Raw genomic sequence first — 20,193 nt, 5'->3', positions numbered from 1 at the left:
AATTAAGAATCTACTCATGCAGCTAGATCCTCATCCTGCGTACTGGGGCTTTGCTGCAAAGCAGTGCAAATTTACTCTAAGTCAGAATTTATCCTAAAACATACACGAAACTGTAGTAAATGGAAACAATCAAATCACTTGTCTGTAACTGCTGTAGGTCAGCCCCAGCCAAGTGCACTCCGGTAAATACAACAGGGTAAAAAAAATTTGTACTTCAGCACCTTCAAGTATTTTAGGCAGCAGACAAAACCGAGCAGTTTAAAACAAGGTTTTACTTTAAATAGACTTTTGTTTTATTCTTCCAGTGAAACCTTAAATACAGGAAATATGAATTCACCTGCTCAGAAACACTACTGTACTCTAACACTCCTCATATTACCATCAAGAACTACTGTTATACCCATGTACCAAAATATTTTATATCAATATTTCTTCCCACTTGATGTAACCAAGTCATTTTGCGGCAGAGTTAATTTGACAGCACAGAGTAAACTCTCCTTTCTGCTTTATCAGTTTTATTCATTGTCTTATTCCAAATACAAATCCTACCGCACACTCCAAAGGCGTTGCGATGGTACGCTGAATGGGAGCCGGGGCCCTCGCGCCACAGGTCGCAGAGATGAAAACACTAAATCTCTGCACAGGAATTAAAGAGCACAACTCTTTCAAAGCGGTCACATTTCACATGGCTTTTCTAAACTCACTCAACCCCCCAATCCTGAACTTTGCTAACTGCAGACCATTTAGCATCTCTGTACGCATTTTGCCAATATGCTTGATACAAATGCGTCTGGTAGCATGCTTTCCAGATGCCATTTATGAAGATTAACAAGTATAATCAATAAAAAGGAATATAAGTTTATTTTACTCTCCGCTTTGAAATTTTTGCGTGACCAGCAATAGAAGATGACTTGGAGACTGCCACGTACGTAACTGGGTGTGAAGAGTCATACCGAGAAGGTAGATCCAACACACCTTTGGAGCAAAGATGGTCCCTGCCCAAACGACTACAGTCACAGGCAGGGACCGTCCCACTATAAAGACAGTTTGAGATAGGGGAGTTTTGAGAAATTAAGATAAACCAAAAAGCTAAAGAGATAAAATTTTAAAATTTGTTTTGATTTTCCACTTTTAGAGAGTAACGCTTTTTTAAACAACTTAATCCATGAAGCTTTTTGGAACTATAGCAAGATAATTTAACACATTATGCTGCTCTGGAGTTTAGGTCACACACACTGACATCATGTTTTGCAGGAATTTTGAATATCCTCAGCATTATGTTATTTGACATTCATGGAATCATCTCAGGTTAAGCCAAATGGCAATACATTGCCGCAGCTTGTATTTTAGTAACGGCAACGCTGCCAGCTTAGCAAGGGATTCAGGATTTCAGGTATTTTGTATTATCGCAGAGGCACTATACGTGCATTTACATACAGTAACTGTTCTATCAGTGGAGACGTTCGTCAGTGATTTACAGGCAGAGCACTTAAGCACAATTATCAACTTTGAAGCCTATCAATTTGATTTTTGCCTGCCTTCCTTCTTTTTAGCTGGCATTAGCACCAGAAGTTCTGGCATAGATTGTGTTCAGTTTGCACACATTTAAAACCAGTGTTGATTTCCTGGGACAGCCAATTTAAAACTGCTTTTTAAAAACACCCTTTAACCGAGTAAGATTTACAAAAGGGCCATAAAGATTTCTTGTACTATTAACCATTTGATTTCCAGCACCCTAGAGCAAGGCTCATTTTCTCTTTCCCCTATACACTAAAGTGACTTTCTCAAATCACTGCAAATTGTAGCAGGATTTCCCAGAGGCGGCGTGCCTCCCCTCCTCGCTGCCCCATGTACACCACGCACGCGCGGGTACCCCAGCATTTGTCCATGGCAAAGCACAACAATTCCTTCTGTGGGCTGGATGGACAGCCAGCTATCCACTACCTGTACTGGAAAGCACACAACATTTCAAAACCTCTTCCACTGCTCCAGGCTCCCCGGTCTGGCAGCTCAGAGCTCTCAGCCCACTGCTCGGGTCGGAGCCTTTACAGCCACCAGCACCCTGGAGTGAAGCTGAAGCACTTCAAGAGGGGGAAGACGGGTAGACGTGGTGCTGAGGGACACAGTTTAGTGGTGGATTTGGCAGTGTTAGGTTTATAGTTGGCTCAATGATCTTAAAGGTCTTTTCCGACCTCAATGATTCTATGAGGGGCTCATCAAATTTATGGCTGAGACCAAATGATCTGCTCCCTTGCCCAACCAAAAACCTAGCCAAAGAACAGGGACAAAGAAAACGACGGGAGAAAGAACGAAACAAAAAGAAGCATGTGAGCCTATGAGAGAACTGTGAGCACTGCACAAAGCACGTATTTTGGATATAAGAGGGACCAGCTTTTTGTCCGGTTAAACCACAGATGTCTGCTGCACCCAAGATCACGTCTACAGACAAATCCTGCTGTTGAGATTGAACTGTAAACATGGGACCCAAGGACTCAGTCCCCTCTCCCATTCCCTAAAGACATCTCTCCTGCCCTGCTCTCCCTGAGGACGGACAGTATTTCCCAGCAGTTTCATACAGCGCACCGAAAGCCAAGGGACTGCACGGAGGACAATCTGCTCTTTGCATGTCTGTGCAACCTCAGATGCTTGATGCTGTTTAGCAGGGGGCTTTTTTGTTTGTTTTCTAATTATCAACTCATACAATTCTCTGAATTTCCTTTTGTTGTTTTATTAAGCACTTATATTTTTCAATTTAATAAAATGCCAGGGACACAACATTACTCTCCATGTATTTTCTGTTTTTTCAGAAGGGACAAAAAGGAACAGGCATCCAATTTACTTTTTGGTATCTTTCGGTTTAACAGTAATGCTAAACGTATTCTGCTGTTCAGGTGCAAGCTATCAGTTACCAGATAGCTTTTTGGAATATTGATTTTATTTTAAGAGAAACATGTTAAGCATAAATAGTTTACAAAATGAAAAAGCAGGATGAAATTATGAAAGCAAGCAGAACTGACAGCATATGACGCTAAGGTAGAATATTTCCTAAGTGCCTACGTCATACATCAGACTTCTCTATGCCCCTTGGCAAGGCTCATTCTGTCTCCTCCTGCTGTCCCTGCTGCCAGCCCCACCTCCCTTAGCACGGGAAACAGTTCTTCAAACTGTGCAAAACAAGCTGAGAGTCTATTACTTCTAACTTAGTCATCAGTAATGACCTTGCTTTGGAGTCACATGTATTAGCTAAAACTCACCGCGTACCGTTACTGCTGGGGAGGTGTCGCCCCGCGTCCTGTAGCTCAGGTGGGACACTCCCTCCTGCCTCTAATCGTCCCGTGCATGACATTTGGGTACCCAACTGGTGACGCACCCAACCTTTAATGGGGTGAAGTTACCAACTACTAAGCTTCTTTCTGGAAGCGTTCTTTGAAATACTGCAAAACCTGGTATTTTTTTTTTTAAACACCTAAAGAGTACCAGTTTTCTCAAACCAATTCATTGTCTTCCCTCCTCCTGGATACACACTGATATCTTACACATCCATCAAAAGCGTCGGCATAACCTGGGACTCGAAGCACTGAGAACCACTGCCCACGCCACACAAGTGTCCATCACAAAGGCACTAGCTGATGTCCTGCTAGCAACTGCTTATACTCACCACCACACCAGTGAAGCCTCCAAACTGTACTTCACACACAATGGAAACCTTCTCCTGGTGAGTCACCAGGAAGTTATTCTTTTTTTGGCACCAGTATGGATCAGAGTAAATTAACGGAGTAAATTAACAGACATGCAGGAAAGCTCTTCTCCTGCATCCCAAATCTCTAAAGCCATTTTTGGACTTGTAGGCATGAACCACTGAAACAACAACAGATGAAGAGACAGTCTGATTCCTGAAAAGGACTGGCCAAAGGCCTTACATCTCGTATTCCTGTCAAAATACATCCAAAAGATATCATATGCGAAATTTATCAAAAGCTGAGTGTTAAAAAATTAAATCAACTTAATTAGATAGACAGCTAGCCTTTATTAAGTAGTTACGGAATGTCCATGGTAAAAAGCACACAGGCTCTAGAGATCACCAACATCTGCATTTAAAACTACACCGGGATCATGTATTTGACGATGAGGTGAGCGAAACTTAAATAAAAGGTAAGTTCTTCTGATGTTCAAAGACTGCCTTGAAGGTGTAGCATGTTTTTAGCTATTTTAGCACATTTTCTTTAGAAGCAGAGATCAGGTTTGTGTTTCTTGGCTTCCAAGTCTTGAAAGTATTAACTCTGCTGTGAGTTTTCAGGAATACTTCTCTATTTTGTTTTACTGTCAAGCCTGGAGCTGCAGTGGACAAGAACAAGCTCAGGGGTTGCTGCCTTCATAGGGGCAACCGATCAGGAGGGAGCACCCGAATCCACCCGAAAACGTGTGCTGTTAAGTTCCTAGGGACAAAAGACCATCTGTGCAGTCTTTGAAGATCTCATGTGGGCAACTGCATGGTCAGACACCAATTTCTGGAGAGCTCTCCTTCGGCAGACACAGAGAAGGGAACTTTGAGGAGTACATGACAAGTGCACACAGCACAGATTTGGACAAATCCAGATGTGTCCGAGGTTACCCCCCCACTGACATCTGTTGGCCAAACCCTGAATCTAGTAATTATTGAACTTAAATCACCAAGTTGCAGAAGTTATGGAAAAATCTACTAAAAAAGTAACCCATGTTTATTTTCTCTAGAAAATCTTCACAAGAGAACCTCATTAGAAACATCTCCAATATCTTTGTTTTTTACCTTTTATTAGAGCAGAAGAATCATGGGAATGAATGACAGAGATGGCTTCAGCATTCAGCGTCCTTCATGGTACCAGTGAACAGTTTTAGATGGGACAAAATACTAGATGAGTTCAAGGACAAACAAGAAAAAATTAACTAATAATGAATCTCAGAGCTCCTACTACAAAACATGCTGCAAAAATATCTAAATTTGTCAAATCCAGAAGGGCCAGGTATCTCAAATGAGATGTCTATCCAAAATGTAGCCATGAAACACACCTCAATCGATACAGCACTGCACTTTGTGAACAGAACCGAAAAGCTTTTTCAGTTCTGACATCAGTTTCCGCAGAAGCAGGACCTAACTCAGACCTCAGTAATAGCACATGAACACTGACTGTATCCTCAAATCTGCTTTAACATCACCTTTTTATCATCACTAAATGACCACATTTAGTTCAATGCTAAAACATATAGTTTAATCCTCGATTCGTGTTTTATAAACTTCTATTTCTATCCAAACAAATAACTCACTGTTGTGTCAGTCCAGTAGCAATTTGCTATGTTGGACTTTTTTTTCTCCCTTTCAGTGAATACATCCCATTATTGTAAATATTATATGAACTTGAACCTAAGGAACACAGTCCGGCTATTCCGACACCCAAGGAAGAACCTATGGTCCCCTGCAAGCTCTCCCTGCCTCCCAGCAATGCCACCCAGTTCGCTTCCCAGGCTGAGGGGCTAAACTGGTTTTACTATTTATATACTTAGTTCTGGATTTAGGAATTGATCATGGAGGAGGATGTCAGACCCTTCTCTCCATCCAGTCAAAAATGTAAACCCCTTACCCAAACCCTAGAAGTCACTTACGGCTTTAGGTGCTCCTCCAGAAGAGCTCCGTAGTGGGAAGGGACCGAGGGTGCTGGTCGCAGAGCCCTGAGGGATTCTGCCTAAGCCTGTACCTGGAGCGCAGGCTCTAAATATACAGCAATGCAATTTTTTCCCTATCACGGAATTTTGCATTGAACTATATATTTGGGGCAGCACTAGCCTTAATACATGTTTTAGCCTCCAAAAAATCTCTAACTTCTATTTAACATTTCCCACATTGTTTCTATCAGTAATTTAGGGGATAAAGCAGTAAGGCACGTCAGTAGGATAGCTGCAAACATAGTACGCTGTGTATCAATTTTATGCTAGAGAGCTGCAGCAAAAGTATGCTAGGCTGTGTTTCTTAGCACACTGTTTGGCGGATTATTTTCACATAAATGGTTTTCACAAACTTTCCAATTGGCATCGTTTTTTCTCTTTGCACATAGTGCAAGAAAATGCTAAAGCATGTGTACAGGGAGATGAAGAAAGTATATAATACTATAACAACAACAAGCAACAACGCAATTATGAAAGATTTAGTAGGTATAAGCAAAGAGGACAATACTTAAGTCCTTCCAGATGAAAGGTAGAACAGTATTATAAAAAGCTATTTCTTACTATTACAAGCAATTAAATATGGAAATATTTTCTAAGTGAAATAGCGAGCTCACTATCACTTCCAGGCTTTGAAACAAGATCAGGGAGCTTTCGAATAGGCGAGCTTGAATCCAGGTTCTGCAAAAAGTGATAGTCTGCATGCCGAAGGAAACGAGCAAACAGTCCCTGCGGTCTCTTCTGGCCTTTGGGTTTTTAATTCCCTTCCTCTCCCTTAACGTGCCCAGAAAAAAAGAGATCTGTCTTGGGCAGGAAAGCAAAATAAGCAGAGTAGATCTATAGATGGAAGACACAACCGAAGAATCTATGTCCAATTGAAGGCACTACTCCCACCTTCACTCAAAGATATGCTTTTACAACAAGTATTTCTAATTTGAAAGCATTTTATCATTGATCAGCTGCACTTTACTGCTTTGCAAAAGGACTTCAATATAGCTTTGTACATTAAGGAGACGTTTGTAGAGTCTGTTTTGCTGGGGAAAGAAACAGCAGCTATGGGAAACGCAGCTTGTGTCCCTTCACCCTGCTACTTCCCAAACAAGCATCATCCGATGCCGTGTGTGGTCCAGATCTCCGGACCTTGCTCTTTCTCATCAGCTTCTTCCCTCCCCGCTCCCTGCAGCTGCAGCCAGGCTGGTTCGTTTGTAATTATAAACCATCTTCTACTGTCTCAGATGGAATTTTAGCTTTGCATTCCTGTAGCCCAAATCAAAACTATTCATAAAGAATGCATAATTTTATATGTTTAGATGGGACAATCGTGATAAACTAATATGAGGGCATCAAACCTCATTCGAAAACATCTGTGTCAAACCAGTGACTTGTCGTGTGAACATTTAACTTCTTTTTCTTCAGCTACACTGGGAACAACAAGTTTTTTGGTAAAATGTACCAGTATATCACCCCAAAGCAGCGACCCACTTTGCTAACGAGAACCTAGAAAGACCTTTCTTACGTCCTAGCAGGGCAAAAAAGCCACCATTTCACAAGATCTTTTGTGCCGCCAAAACAAAACGTCAATATTCTGCTCCTGTTGTGAGCACAAGGCTCTTTTTTTCTAAGAAAACGGACTATCTAAAAATAGGTGTGTTTAGGATGGTGCTCCCACCATCTTAAACAGGTAGGCAAAAGGTAAACTTGTTTTGTCATTTGAAACAGCATACCTATTTTTAGAGATTTGAAATGTATTTCAAATTTGAGATAATCAACAAAATCCAATTTAGGAAAAATCACGAAAATCATCCTCTTAACCTATGTACTACTTCTTTATAATAACTTCCACTGAAAAGATATTGCAAAGAAGTCCTAAGTACAAAGCAAACAGACAAAACCAACTGAATTATGGACACACATTTGGTGGTAACCACCAAATTCTATACCACGGTGCTGAGAAAGGTGTCTGGTCAGGTTTTACTCTTCTCAGTCTTGGACACTGTAAACCAACTGGTTTTTACAGGATTTCACGGATGCAGACAAGGTATCAGGGCTATCCACACGCTTATTATATGTGACAGACGTCAAAATCAGCTAAATATTGGTAATGTGTCATTTTTAAAGTAATATCACCTAAATCAACGATTTGCTAACTTGCTACACTGGAAGATATGTGTTTTGTGGTTTCATAATATGAATGAATTAGCAACGCACTTCAAAATGCCCCTTTGCAGCAACAACAGTACTTTTCTCTAGCATCACCGGTTCCAAATAATTGTTTTTCAAAGATTAAAACCAATTTTAATGAGGATTAACTCGATCAAGGCACGTGCATAAATTTCTGTTGATATAACACTTGAAGACAGTTACTAAGATTTTTACACTTTAAATGGTATTATAAGAGTTAGAATGACACTTGAGTAAAACGATCTACTGATCAATCCTCTGCACAGCCACAATAATATACTAGTATCATCTACGTGAATGTTGAATTCATCGTGTTTTTCACCAAGCAGCAGTTATCTAATCTTCTGCAAGTCAATGGAAATACCGTCATTAAGCTTTAATCAGGTAAAGTTTTCTTACTTTCTCCAGCTGTGAAATTTCATACTACACACAAGGTAGTCAATAACTTTACCAAGATCACTTGAATATGACTATTTGGGGGTTATAAGGCCGCAAAGAAGCCAAAAGTTGACATGCAACTAACAACCAAGTACTCCCTTCTACTTTCTAAAAAAATCAAGACCTTTATTCGGTGCTGTTCTCGACTAATTAGGGAGTTGTTGTACGGGAACATGCGGTGTATTTATCCACTTTGGAAGACGCCTCACTCTCTCATCTACAGAACGCAAAAGCCAAGGACTTTGACTGATGCCAGTATCTATCTGCTGAAGATCCTTTCAGACTACGTAACACTGCTTCTTCTTCAAGAAGATGAAATTGTGTAAAATAACCATCTGAAGCATATGTGTCATGGGTATATATTTAATTCTATACTATGAGAATATAATATAAACTGAAAGCTACTACATGAGAACTTCATTCAACACAAAGAATATCCTCCAGTCAGACCACCTACATGTCAGACTATTCCAGGCTACCATTATGCCTACTGTCAACTCTTCATTTGCCTACAGAATCTATCCTATGAAAATGTCACTTGCTGTCACTCAACTCCTTAAGCTATGCTTGAGAGAAAAAGAAAATTGAAGGAAAAAAAAGAACCTGAACCAACATAGATGTCTACACTAGAAAATGTATAAAACTTCCAAACAAGAATTAGTAGCATAAGCAAAAACATTGTGTTAGAATTATTTAGGTGAGGTTAAATCATATACATTATAATACACATAAGTGATACAGGTTTTGTTCTTCTGCTTGTATTGAAGGTGAAGCTGTGGCCAGGTTTCCTGGTCCAGTTCCCATTCCCTTTGTCAGGACAGCAATTAAGTGAGAATTCTGTCATGTAGCTACCTTCTCATAAACTATGATCAAATTAGACACAGGATTCGACAACAAACACTTCTATTTATGTATCAACAGTATGAAAATGATAGTGTTTTGTTTTCTGACATCTAAACAACACATATCTCAAAGATATTACAGTTACTTTGTAAAATTCACACTGGGATCTACGCCCTAAATAGTTTTAGTTCCTGTATTAAGGACTCAACAGATGGATGGAGCTGATATTTTAACTTTTCCAGCTACCTTTCAAATGGAAAGTTTAGTTCACCCATCCTTTTCCTGACCTCAAGTATTTTTGCCCCCACTCTCAGAACGGTACCTATAAACTTTCATACACTGAGGATAAAAGCCAAAAGAAATTTAATGAATCCTTTGAAGTGATGTGGTCGTAGCCTGGGATACAAAGCTAAAGCCGATTGTGGCGATCTTGGTGAAAACTTTACCTCTCATCAACATTTTTCAGGGATGTGGTAAAAAATAAAAATAAACATTCTGTTTTGACTGATGGCTCTGGAGTATCACCACAGGTTTTCAGAGAAAGAGTGACTCTTTTCTTCTGAAACTTTGCGTGAGCTTGAATTTAAAAGCATCACTGGTTTTAATTTAAACGCATTGCACTGAACTGGGACCCTTTTAAAAGAAGAGACAAAGATGTTTGAGATTCACTGAGCTGGATGAGCAGAAACCAACGGGGGTAGGGATATGCTGACAAAAGCCAGTTAAGAATCTGAAAAATGATGATGCCTTGTTTAAAGATAAACCAACAAAAGCAAAAATTAGTTAGTTCAAAGCTCTTATTTCTCATTGTAGGAAAGCTGTTGTGGTTATACTTGTAACATATAAATTGCAGCTCCTGGTGGTACAAGGCCAGATGCGACATGGATAAACACTGGTGACCCAAGTGAACGCGCCAACTTCAACCCAGGGCCGTACGCAAAGCCGTGGGAGCACCAAGGGTTCCTCCCTTCCCACCACTGCCTTTACAGAACCAAAATCTTGCTTAACTGAAGACAACTGCAAACAGCTCAGAGTCAAGGAAAGCTCCCGACCCTTCTCCCTCCACATGATAACGAGGACGGAAACAAGGAGAAAAGCCAACTTGGCCAGGCCTTTGCTGGGGGGGACACTTGCATCTGGGACAGGACCCACTGCTCAGAATCACCAACACCAGTTATCCAAACCAACCACTGGCTGATGAACCACAGCACAGACATCTCGCTTTTTTTTGTACTTTCACTTCCCTCAACCGTTTCGATAGGCTCTCATCGTGATAGCAGGTCTACAAGGATGTGAATTTATAGTAAGGGGAAAATAAAATTAAATAGCAAAATGGAAAAAACCCACCGCCACAAACTTCCAGAACATCTTCATGTAAAGAAAAACAATGGTTTCCTACGTTTTCATTAACAGCTATATTTTAAATTTGCTACCCTTGAGCTGCTTTTTAGAGCACTGTTTTTTCAGAAGGAATTGAAGACCTGAATTTGGTTTGGTGTTACAACAGAAAAAGAATAATTCAGTTTATAGTACATACTACATTCTTCCTTTAAATATTTTGTGTCATTAACAAATAATGATAGTAGTTCTATTACCTGTTATTTTAAACCCATAGCTCTTCAAGGAAAAATGAAGATGATGTGGCTTTTACTTCACAGAATTTTCTTGAGGTATTACAGGAAAACGTAAGGATGGATATTCGTAAAACTTTCTAACTTTCCAACATCCCAAACTGAAATCATCAAAACCCCCAAAACCTTCTGGAGACACGCAGGCTGCTGTGACTGTATGAAGCCTTAGACAACTAACTGAGAAGCTGTATGGCTAGCTTTGCTAAGAAAAATTAGACATTAAAAAAGGTCAATTTTAACAGTTGTGCTACGATGTTTTTAAAGAGGGATGTACTGCAGTATCAGAAATTTTTGCGTTATTTAACTTTGAAATTACAATTAAACTACTGAGCTTGATTAATGTGGTAACAATAAAAATGTGTGGGGAATATTTACTTTTGTTCAGGGTGCCCTCTGTCCCAATCTTTCAAAATGGAAAGGCCTTGTTTGCAGTATTTATTTACAGTGGCTGCATCAAGGAAAAGTTCAAAACATCACCTCATATTTTACTTGAAAATTGTTTCAGAAGGACCAGCTGGAAAAGAAACAGAGACCACGGAAAACAAACGTCTTGCTCTGGTGAAACGTGAAAAACTTGGCAGAAGAGGTACAAAATTTTCTGCTAAGGCAGCGAATGACCTATCAGGTCTACTATATTTAAAACATATTCTAAAATTTGGCTCTAAAATGTACCTAAAAGTAGTGATATTGTAGAAAAACATTTTAGGAATATCTTTTTTTTTTTTTCCTTCCCCCAAATTCTTGAAATCATTTCTGTAGAAGTAACTTTCAAATTAAGTAGGTTTCCCTTTATTAAATTTCAAAAGGTAGAATTAGTTTCTATCTTGCATTAGAGAAAATAACTTGGGATTTCACAAAAAAGCCAACCCTATCATATCAAAAGATGAGAGAGAGACAGAAAATTGACTGCTCTCAGAAAAACATTAGGGCTTCAGAAAAGACAATTGGGCTCCTTGGTTTTAATGGCAATTCAGGAAAAAATTGCCCGTCAATCTGGGCTGCAGGCTGCTGCAGGGAGAGAACTGATGGAACACGACACTGTTGCTTCTCTGTCTTAGAATAACTACAATCAAAACATTAGTAATGACACAGTTCTGAGACAAACTATTTAGAGAAGCACTCTGTATGCAGCGCCAAGTCGTTAGGCTGTATACTTCAGTAGAATTCAACAGCCTTATAAATTCCAAAGTTTGGATAGCGAGAGGCCCGATTTTGTGCAGCGATATACCAGGAGACCCAGAATTACACAGTTCAGAAAGTTCTCAAAGACTCCACGGCCTGCAGCTGGAGGGGGCACAGGGGACTAAACACGTCTATCATTTTATCGCACAGTATAAAAGTCTCTCTAGCTACTAGAATTTTCCAGGTACTGTTTAAAAAGACAAAATACAAGAAACAGATATAAACCTCACTCGCCCTCCTTAAGTTTGCATAACCATTTTTCTATTTTATTAATCCTATATGTTTTTGCACCCTTCTGTGTGATTAACGAGAAAAAAATATGAGGACTTGTAATGTATCGTTCTGGTTTCTTTCAGATCTGAAACAAGCAGTACAAACCAGTAAGTGCCATCTCAGTTTATGAATGAAGAAAATCCCCTGCGTTTGTGCTAAAACTGTTATATGCATCTTAAAAATACCCCAAAATTCCAAACTGTTTTCTAATGCACAATTTCAAGCATTAGGGAAGCGTGTAACCCCCCTAGCGCAGCACAGACACAGACTCGGCTCCTCCGGAGCACTCCACAGTCCCACCGAAGGAGCTCTGAGGCTGTCGGACTGGAGTTGACTCACATCGGCTGAGGCAGGGCATGGGCAGAGAGATGTGCAACCTTCAACACCCAGCTGTGCAGACTCACCTGGAGAAAAAGGGGTGCAAATCCGAAGCCAGAATAGAACTGTAATTCCGGAAAGTCAGTGAAATGAGGGAAGACCGGTACTGTGTGAGAATGGATAATGAACTTGGAATAGAAACCAGCTGATGTTAGAAATTACTTGGATGAGGGAGAATGAAAACAGAGATGCAGGATGAGAGACACACAAGGAACTAGGACACAAGTAAGAATGGCTCAATGTGAAACTGAATCATGGAATCCTCTAGGTCGGAAGGGACCTTTCAGATCATTGAGTCCAACCATCAACCTAACACTGCCCAAACCCCCACTACCCCATGTCCCTCAGCACCATGTCTGCCCAGCTTTTAAATCCCTCTAGGGATGGTGATTCCACCACTGCCCTGGGCAGCCTCTTCCAATGCTTGACAGCCCTTTCTATGAAGAAATTTTTCCTAATATCCATCCTAAACCTCCCCTGGAGCAACTTAAGGCTACTTCCTCTTGTCCTATTGCCTGTTCCTTGGGAGAAGAGACCAACCGCCCACTTGCTCCAACCTCCTTTCAGGCAGTTGTAGAGAGCGATAAGGTCTCCCCTCAGCCTCCTTTTCTCCAGGCTGAACCCCAAGCAGAATGAAACCATGACTTCAATAAAAGATGCCCAGGCCGACAATCCTTTCAATTCCTACGCTTTTCATGGAGGATCGCTGCTCTTGCTTTTCTGGCTTGAAAGAATCTTCATGGAGTGAGCACCCCAGTTCTGCTACTACTGTAAAAAGTACATAAACCCCAGCGGCCCATCAAAAGACCTGCCACGGGAAAATGCTTCTGCAAAATAACCTGGGCTTCAGAGGTTGGGTTTTGCCAGAAAGTCTTAGTGAAAACCTGTTGCTAGCTACAAGGTATAGCAAAGCATAAAGGCAAATTCTTAATTCTATCTGCAGAGCAAGGTTTGAAAATTATATAGCGCAGAAGATCTGGAACCACACACTGAACAATTAAAAATACTAGATAGCTGCATACTGATTAAATGCCACCTATTTAACGCAAGGATTTCCTTCTATGGAGAAAAATAGCATGTTATCATATAATTAAAGACTGCGTGATAATGTACAAGGTACAAGTGGGTGAACCAAGGTCACTAAGGTTTTGAAGTATTAGACTGCAAGCACAGTAATGCGTATTAAATACAAAAAGCCCTTGCATTTAAAAATAGATCAAATGGAATAGAAACAGTGGCTGCACATACCTATACGGCTGCGAACATTTTAGTACCAGTAGACAAAAGGAGTGCAAAATAAAAGCTAAGATGCTGAGAATGAGAGTTAATTTTTTTTTTTTTTTATTTCATAGCATTCAAGAGGTTTATCCACATGTATGTATTAAAACTTTACGGAAATAACCAGTAAAACATTAACCTTACAAAGAAATACTTTCCCTGTCCCAGTTTTTCACACACTAAAACTGTTTCTTCTTAACCCAAACGCAACCTTTGATACTTATTCCCCCAAAACATTTGGTTTTCCTTTACCAAACGTTGTAGGTCCCCATTTTAGAACAAATGAAAACGTAGGCAAAGGTCTATCCTTGAAGGAAACCATAACAACAAAACAAACCCAAAAATTTAACCTCAACATAGCAGAGGTATAAATAACCTCTCTCAGCTCACGAGTGTTTATCTTTTGAATGAAAAAGTTCTTCCATTCTGGGGGGTCAAAAAAAAAGAAAAAAGGAAGGAAGGAAAAAAGAAAAGAGAACTGCCTTCATTTCTTTCTTAATTTGAGCTTCCCTCTAACAAACATCTACTGTTTGTTTCCTTATTTTAGGTCATGTAAGTCATTTATGCTTGCCGCGCTTTTTAACTCTTTCCCACCTGCTGTTCTCCTACAGCATCGCCCCGGAGCTGAGAAAACCCAGACCGATGGAACCAGGGCTGCGTTAACCCGGCTACATCTGCCAGTGTCCACTGCACACGGCGACATACCCGAGTAACATGAAGTTTTAGTGCCCCTGCAGTTAAACATGGGCTGAAAAAAACCCTCAAAAAAGTAAAAAGGGGGTTTCGTAGGAAAGCTCTGGCTTATGTAAAAAGATACAGAATGAGCAGTAAAACAGAAATGCATTACAAACGCTACAGAAATGAAATCATTTTTTAACACAGAAGTGAGACAGAACCTTGTCCCTGTGTGTCCCAACCCTGACGTTCCACCAGGCTGGGTCCCAGCTTATTACACAGTTCTAAGAATGTTCTGTTCATACCGCTTGAAAAATCAGTTACAAAGATCTACAGAACAAGGCCTTTCCCAGCAGATCAAGGTTGCCCGGACAAGCCTAAAGGCAGAAAATTAGTTACAAACACTGAATAAACTTTGTACGAGGTAGGTCAGTTTTGACTCTGTTGCATCACATGGTGTTGCGCTGCAGGTGAAGAAGAGTTTCAACAGGGCCACAGCATCCTAACAACACAGTGAGTTTTATTCTTCAAATAAACAGCTAATGAGAGCTAGTCAAAGTTCAGATTCGAGAACTAAGTAGCTTATTCATGAACTTATCCATCCTCTTATTCAACAGCATTTTACATGCTTCATTTTGAAAAGTCTCAGGCGAAGTCACTGTATTCAGAAGTTCAAAAATGAAGCTGTACCCGCATTTTGGACCCGTCTACTAAAACAAAGAAAAGCAAATATGTAAATTTCTAGTGAATTAAAGTGCCCCATTAGGAGTTCAATTATATTCTGAAATTATGTCTTAATTGCTTTGCTCATAGATGAGCTGTACAGCTAACCAAAAATCTACTGCCATATAATCATCACTAAATTTCAGATATTGCCACACATTAAATTAACAGCAGATAATGAGTGGGAAAATTAGCTCTATTTCCGTAACAGAAAAGATTCTTCCCATAGTACCTAGAGTGTTTTATACAGTTTCAAAATAGAAAAAATAATATACAAACAAAACTCTCCTGAATATCTAACACTTATTTTGACCAAAAGTCCACACATTCAAAATAAATAGTCCAAGCAGAGCGCACATCAGATTTGTGTCACTAATATTTAATTAAAAAGAAGTCACATTTCTAAACTTCTGTACAAATCTTCAAGAGATTGACCATTATTTTACTTTGTGTGTTGCTAGCTATTTCTTTCCCACATAACTTTTGTCTTTTTGAGTAGTAATCCCCGTGCCCAACTACTCTTTAGATTTTAATGTATAAGGTGTTCCTGGTTCTCATCAGTATCACAGACAGATAACGCAAATGACCCGTAGTGCGAAAAACTCGTGAGAAAGAAAGAATAAGGGATAACATTAAATGCAGGGAAAAAAAAACCAAACCAAGCTAAGGATTCATATTCTTGTAACTAGAAGGAGGAAAAGAAACCGAGCTCCTTCCATATAGCTTATTTTTCCCATTAGGAGGATAAATAAACTTACTGAAAAAAGTTAGAACTTCTGGAATTGTAGTCAGGCTCCTGAGCTTCAGCTGCTGTTCAATTGTGAGGACAACAGCTATCTAACTTATTACTTATATACAAATGTATAACATAAATTATTTTACTTACCTTTGCTGTCTGAAGGAAACAGATTTCAAAGATCTTGTCTGTAAATGATATATTCTTCAATATTTATGCCTCCAATGACCATCATCGTCAACAAGGATCTGAAGAAAAACATCACGAAGCCAGGTTAGTTGCAACTAGACTTAAGATTTTTACAAACTGTGTTTCTTTTATTAACAAGGCACTAAGTAAAATTTTACATTTCATACATTCATTTATTAACTGCTGTTAAAACCAAAGAGACAAGCACCAGAGCCATTTCACGGGAAGGCATTTGCCTATTTGAGGCATAGAGCAATTACTCCACATGGGTATATTTAAAACTAAACACGCCAAACGTAGGAAATTCAGTTATCATACCAAAATAACAACAGCAGTAATTATCCCATGAGCTGAAGATTAAAAAAGACAAATAAAATTACAAATTAGTATTGAAGTGTGTTATATTATAAAGCACTAATTGATTATCAAAATTTAAACCACCTCTCTAAGCTTTGAAAAGCCAAATTGAAGGTAACTTTGAGACAACGTCCCTAAAAAGGCCAGTTAGGGTTTTATTAAGACAACTCCACATTATTCAACAGTATAACCATACAGTATCATTTATTAGCGCTGTTTTCGTATTTCAGTGCTGTAACTATGGAAAGATGAATTAAATAAAATAAATTACTTGCTTATGGTAAGGTCAGCACCAAATGAACTAGTCCATGTACGTATTTCCTTTGGAATCAAGCTATGCTAAAATGCCCAATAGCTCAACTTTTTTCTTCAGGTCTCAACTTCTTTTGTTGAATGAGAAACCCCTTGTCTATTTATTAATACCACAATAAAATTACCACGGAGTAGTTGAGGTTGGCAGGAACCTCTGGAGAACATCTGGTCCACCCCACCTGCTGAAGCAGGGCAACCTAGCGCTGGTGGCCCAGGACCATGGTCCAGTTGGACTTTGAACATCTCCTCCATGGGAGGAGACTCCACAGCCTCTCTGGGCCACCTGGTCCAGTGGTCAACCACCTTCAAGTAAAAAGGCGTTTCCTGGCCTTCAGAATGTCCTGATGTTCTCTGCTCTGAAGAACTTTTACTTAATAACGGAACTTCAAAAGTCAGGGTAACCAACCCCTACGTACGTGCTCACCAGTATATACCACATTAAGCCCCACTAGTCCCCGTATAACCTAACACGCTGCAACGCTTTTGAAATCTTTCAGTCCTCATTTAGCAACAGAAAAAGCTTTTGTTGTGTAAAGAATTCTCCCCTCTACTTAGTCAATTCCACTTGGTTTAATTTTTCTCAGTTTAGAGAGGAATCCAACTCTGAGCAACGGAAAACCCTTTACCGATTCCTCTGACAGCACACGACCACAGCAGCAATCCGACTCAGGTTAACACAAGCAACTAATTCATCATCTTGAATATATATGTGTTTTAAAACATGATTTATCTATTTACTAATTTATTTATTTGCAGGCCTGAGACATATGATTGCCAGCAGCCAGGACGCGTGTGGAAAGGTGACCACATCACCAGATCACTTCGCAGCTTCTGTGGACAATTTATTGCTGCTTAAAGCCATAACAGTTAAATACCTCCAATAGCAAAACCGCTAAGTTTTTGCAGTTTGCCTCTATCAATGCAAAAAGTTATTTCAATCTCAGCTTTATCTGAATTGTCCATGTTTGTTTCTTCTGAATTCAATCCAAAGCCCCACAACTTCCATCACCTGAGAATGAACACCTTTCAAATCAACTTCTGCGAAACAGCAAGTTATCGAATACTTAAATAGATATTCTTTGCTCTTTCTAGTACTTCCAAAAATTTAAAACCCCTGTAGAAAAAAATAACTGTCAGATCAGTCTCTGAAATAAAACTGCATTGGCTATACCATGATTATGCTAACTCTCTTTTTCTAATGAAAAATCTGAAAAAGAAATTGGATGTACACTGTGCCTTGATGCTTGCCAAACTGAGACTTGATGGATTGGTACGGAAAAAAATTCCGGATACAAAATGACCCTATTAAAGTATTAAAAAGCTGCTGTGTAGGAACTGAAAGCGATGCTGCCCCAGCAGACTGCCGCTGCGTTTTCAGATATGGTTCAAGACAGGGTTGAGGGGCAGGAGAGGAATGGAAAATGTATTTCAAATAATTTAAGGCTAACGAAATACCTTGAAGCACACAGAAGCAGCCTGTGAAACAAATGGGCGCACAACAAGTTCTGCTGATAAACAACCCCATCTCAGACAGCAAATGTTGCTCTGTGAAGGTACACCACGGGAATATTAAACCCAAAATAATTACCTTTAATTCAACAGGTCTACATCTTGTGCAGTCGTGACATACCCTTCTTTTGTCAGCTACGCTTGGCTTTGGCTGTACTGTACTTGTTTTATTTGCCAAACCAATAAAGTCAGAGGAACAAACTGGTACGGAAGCCAAAGCAGAATCCATCAGCAGATTTGTTTAATAAGCTCAGCGTGGAAGATGGTTATCAGCGGTCAGAGCAGAAAGCGCACCTGCTGACAGGGAGACCTTAACATGGAAGATGCACTGAGAACTGGAGGAAAAACCGCTTCTTTAAAGGCAGAACACATACTATGGCGCAACTACAGGGAAACGAACACGACATTTCGTTGTGCCATTTTAAACAATCTTTCTTCAAAGTGGTTCAGAGTCTGTGACTTGTTTTCCCTAAAAGCAACTTCGCGCATGTAATTCGGTACTGTGGCTTTCTCTCAACTGCCCGTCCAACTTAGCATCCAATTTTCTTAAGAAGTTGAATCATACCCAAATTTCCCCAGATTTTTGAAGTGCCACTGAAAAGATTTTTTTTTTTTTTCACCTGACAAGTAAATCATTCTCACTTTGCTTTTTGTCTTAATAGATATTTTCTTTTTTTGTTGGCACTGAAATGCACAACCAAAATCCAGATACTTAAACTCTGCTCCCATTGCAGACGTTATTTCTGACCAGATTTAATCATCTTTCTCTCATACATGACAACCGCAATAATTGTAAGGGTATCATTAATTTTGTTCTCAAAACCTCTAAGCCTTCTCAAAGGAATTTGAGCATCACATCACAGGGAAAAAGTTTCTTCTGTGTTAAACCCGCGTTTCAGGGGAATCTTCTGAATCTCTTGGGACCCGTTCATTTTACTGAACGGCACCCAAGAATTTTGTTATTTTTTTCTTTATATGATTTTATGATCATCATCCCAACAGCCAGAAGCAGTCACTACGATCTCATCTTCAATTACTGTGAATTTACCAATGGAATTAAAACATTTTCTTTTTAATACCACATTATCTTATTTACAATACCTGGTTCCTATATGTCATTTGCCACTGACACAAAAAAATCAGTTACATGGCACTAGAAATAAGTGGACAGTCGTGAAGAGACTGAAAACAGACATTTTCTGTCTTAAAGTCTATATTCTCTATTTTTATATATTTTTTAAATTCTCTAGCACCTTGTTTTGAATGTTGTTCCTCTAAATATCCTAGAGTATGAAGAGTTGGTTCTACAAGATTCTGCGTGCTTGTCTGGTGCCAACCCACAAAACATATGTCTCTGCTCAAATGGAAGAATCTGTTTTGATTTTTTTTTTTTTTTTTTTGAATTTCTTCCTGGACTTGGGACAAAACATTTATTTGGATACAACTCAACATTTTGTATCTTCTGAGATATGAAACTTTCTCAATCCCAAATATATTTTCCTTAGTTTATTCCCAAACAGCAACTTTGAAGAAGCTACACCATCTGAACACATGACGATAATCATTCAAAGCGAATGCTCAAAAATCATTGGGGAAAAATAATAAATTGGTTTTAGACATTATTTTTTATGCCCGTGGGTGCTACTAAGTCTTAAAACCATCAGATTTATTTTTAACCTAAATAGTTTATTGCGTAGCTATGCAAAAACATCGATATATTTGTCTAATGTCATTAGCTTTCCATTTGTTCCCACTGTAAATAGCTTTTGTACTCTATTTTTGTATTATTTGGGA

At 39.3% G+C, this 20,193-nt stretch overlaps 1 protein-coding gene across 10 annotated transcripts in view; it reads right to left on the bottom strand.

Annotated features, from left to right (window-relative positions):
• The window catches only part of MBD5 (methyl-CpG binding domain protein 5), a 148,361-nt gene that overhangs the window by 80,019 nt on the left and 48,149 nt on the right, over nucleotides 1-20,193 (bottom strand). For all 10 annotated transcript variants that reach the window (XM_074594178.1, XM_074594180.1, XM_074594183.1 and 7 more), the window contains exon 2: nucleotides 16,183-16,280. The gene's annotated coding sequence lies outside the window, so the exon portion shown is untranslated. The remainder of the gene's footprint in view (nucleotides 1-16,182; nucleotides 16,281-20,193) is intronic.

This window comes from Larus michahellis, chromosome 7 (genome assembly GCF_964199755.1).
Source record: "Larus michahellis chromosome 7, bLarMic1.1, whole genome shotgun sequence".
NCBI lineage: Eukaryota > Metazoa > Chordata > Aves > Charadriiformes > Laridae > Larus > Larus michahellis.
The sequence above is the reverse complement of the archived record's forward strand: the minus strand, read 5'-3'. Positions and strand labels throughout refer to the sequence as shown.